The following is a 3,619-nucleotide window of genomic DNA, read 5'->3' as shown; positions in this document are numbered from 1 at the left end:
GGATAGAGTGCTGAGAGTAAAGGCGAGACCGAAAGCAGAAAGGGAACGTGGCCATGACCTGAGCGTGTGGTCCTGCAGTCTGGGTCCAGCCTTTAGTCTAGGATCCTGTGTTTGAGCCCCCAGGAGGCAGAGTTGTGGGAAGGGAGGGTCTGTAGACCATCAGTCATGGCTTCCAAGGTTTCATCTGTGACTCTGGTGCATGCAATGTCCTGATATGGAGACAGTAGAGGGCCACATTCTCACTGTTGCCTTCAGTATCTTCTTCTGACCACCCAAGAAGGCAGCGGTGAACTACGGAGCAAAGAGGTCTCTTGGGACCTCTCCGAGGGCCTGGGTAACTGCAGGCTCTTCGTGCGGCAGACTGTGCTGCAGTCTCTCGTAGTGTGGTGGGGCCTTCTTGTCCATCTTCATCCACCTGCCAGGCAAAAAGTAAAATGACTGACTTGTCAACCGTTCTTGTTATGAAGATGTTTGGCTGATCAAGATGACACTCTGTAACCCTTCCGAATTAGATGAACTAATTAGTGAAGATGTGTAAGAGAAATATGTAAAGTCTTTTGAAGAGTAAAAGTAGAACCCTTAAATAAAGTAGTGTAAAACAACTTAATCCAGGCACAATTGTCTTAAATTAGTGGTTGATGGAAGACTTTGAATTGCAACTTTTAGCAATTACCGTGGAAAAAGAAACTACTCTGAAGTCCACCACTGGAAAGAAATACCCTGTAACTTTCAAGTGATCATATTTTTAATTAGTTATAAAAATTACGTAATTAGGGATTAGCACTGTCATCCTAAACCTTATATAACTCTGTACATAATCCCAGGATGTGGGTCAGAATACTTAATTTTTCCTCCATTGGACATAAGTGGGAGCAGAGACAACTTTTCGTTAGTTGTATAGTGTTGAAGAAAAGTCCTAGTTTACTTTTGCCATCTACTGCATTTCCTGGTGCTATGTATACAGCTGAAGCAACAGCTTTGCAGCAAAATAAGAAATAATAAATTATTCAATTCTTCCACTAAAAAAAAAAAAAAGTAAAAAGACTGTGTGATTTAAAGGGAATCACAGAAGACTGATCCCCACTTGCTGGTGCTGATTAAACCTGGCCTGTATGTTCCAAAGTATCAGCCTTGAGAAACACCAATCCAGGATGGGGAGCTGTCTACCTGCAGGAGACTATGGAAAAATGATGACCAAACACAGTGAAGCAGTGGGATGTGAACCTCATCAGAAGGTTCGGTGGAATCTCAGGAGCCATCCTGGACCTCAGCAACGCCAGCCTCTGGCTTCACCTCAGGAGCTCGTCACAAACAAGACCCTGAGAGGATTTTCTTGAGGAAGACTATGAAGGAAGAAAAAGAGAATCATCTTTGCTAGCAGATGGTGCATCACAGAACACTTGGTAGGCAGGGAGCCCTTGGGAAGGCTTATGTGTGAATCGTGTGCTGGGTGTTTGCGTTTCAACAGTTCGAGTAGCTCACATGTAAATATTTTCTTAAAAATATTTAAAATAATACTGTCTGTGTTGTTATAGTGTCACAGACAAAATTAGAACAAATATTTCAAACATTATCTTTAAAATTCAGTTTTTTGAAGTTTTGAAAGTTGTTCATTAACTGTCAAGAACCATGGAGTATGAGAGAAAACTTTTTGATACGTAAAATAAATATTTGTGGGTAAATGTAAAAATAAATAAGCAAAAGAAAAAAATTCTCTCTTGATTTTTGAGGATTCTGAAAGCTACTCATTTAATTCTTTTACGCCCCACAGAAATCACCAGTAAAGCCATCTGCCCTGGGCTTTTCTTTTTTTGTGAAGTATTTTTATTACATATCTAATCTCTTTATTTGTTACTACCATGTTCAGACTTTCCAGTTCTTCTTGAAGAACATCTGAAGGTTGCTACATCTTTTTTTTTTTTAGAGTTTTTTTTTTTTCCTATAGGGTGCGTGCGCTCACCAGACAGACAGAGAGAGACAGAGAGATAGAAAGTGAGAAATCACCCCCCAGGGGGGATGGTCACGCCGCAATCCCTTCTCCTCCATTCTCCTCTTGGGATCTTGGGCACACATGCATGCATGCCCGGCGTGGGTTTTAAGCCACCGGGTCAAGGACGTGAACCGCGGTCGACTATGTGGGAGTCCAGTGACACAGCCATCACGCCAACTGCTGGTCCAAGGTTGCTACATCTTGAAATCGAGCTGTTTCTTCCTCCTTACCCATTGATATTTACTTGTTCATAGGAGGCCTAGGAATGCTTCATTGTCTTTCATTTCTGATTTGATTTACACGTTTTTTTTTTTCTTTTTTCCTTTTTTGGTTTAATGAGAGGTTTGTCCATTTGTTTATCTTTCTTTATAAAAACTGCGAGGCTTATTGACATTTTCCTATTGTACTGCTAGTCTTCATTTCTTTAGGAAGATTTTCAAATTTTATACATTTAATCACTATGCGTCATTGCAGCATAGCAAATGAATTTTCTCATCATGAATACTTGGCATATCGGTCCAATCGAAAACATTACCATACAGATTATAATCAACAAGATTATCATTTCTTTCCACTTTGGGTCCCTTAAATGTTTTGCTTCATTCTTCTTCCTCTTAATTCTTACCATAGAGTGCATGCACTTCCCAGAGAGACAGAGACAAGGAAAGGGAAAGTGAGAAACCATTCTCCACGGGGACTAGTCACACGGCAATCCCCACTCCTCCATTATCCTCTCAGGATTTGGGGCATGCACACACATGTACTGGCATCATTTTCAAGGTCCTGAATCCAGGCTTGAACCCTGGCTGGCCATATGGCAGCCCAGCACCTTAACTATTACACGTTTTGCTGGTCCCACTATCCTACATTTTTAATACTCTTCTCTCTATCTCCTTCACACTGTTCAATTGGGCTTGGTTTGTTGCTATTTTTCAAGTTCTTGGACATTTAAAGTTCTTTATTGACCTAGTGTTCCTTTTTTTTTTTTATTATCATCATAATCTTCTTTCTATTACACTAGATTACATATAACTTTACATTGACTTCCATTGCTTTTTCAAAAGGGAATGCCATGCATGTCAGTCAATACAGAGATATCAATCTCCCCGCTTTATCATTCAATATCTTTTCCATGCTTTTCCCAATAATTATTATTATAATTTTTTAAACAGTCAATCACTATTTCTCATTTTGCTTATTAAAGAGACTTCACCCATCATGAAATATTTCCCAGACCGGTTCAGTTGAGAATACTATACATGTCATCATCAACAGGTAATAAACCATATCTATTTCTCATTAACATCCTGCCTCTCTATTGTTCACTGCTGTCTTTATCCTCTTCTCCCTCCTTTTTTTTTTTTTATACTTTGTTTTTTATTATAAATTTTTTTTTCTTCATCACAACACACATATGAATTTTCCATCCAAAATACACTGTGCATTGGCTCAATCAAGCACATCAACATATATGTTCTCAGCAAATGATTTCCCAATTTTTGTGTCCTGCATACCTTGCCTTTTGTTTTGCCATCCTAGGTTCCCCATCCCCACCCTCTGCCATGTCCCATCTTCCTCCTCCATTGTCCCTGACATTCATGATTGCCCTCAATGGCTTCCGCCCCCCCC

The 3,619-nt window shown here is 39.9% G+C and overlaps 1 pseudogene; it reads right to left on the bottom strand.

Annotated features, from left to right (window-relative positions):
* The window catches only part of LOC106734980 (uncharacterized), a 1,713-nt pseudogene extending 1,308 nt beyond the window's left edge, over positions 1–405 (bottom strand).
* Between the last annotated feature and the right edge of the window lie 3,214 nt (positions 406–3,619).

The sequence above is a fragment of the Tupaia chinensis genome, unplaced genomic scaffold (assembly GCF_000334495.1).
Source record: "Tupaia chinensis unplaced genomic scaffold, TupChi_1.0 Scaffold000271_1, whole genome shotgun sequence".
In the NCBI taxonomy this organism is placed as follows: domain Eukaryota; kingdom Metazoa; phylum Chordata; class Mammalia; order Scandentia; family Tupaiidae; genus Tupaia; species Tupaia belangeri.
Note: the sequence above shows the minus strand (reverse complement) of the source record. Positions and strands in the feature narration are given on the sequence as shown.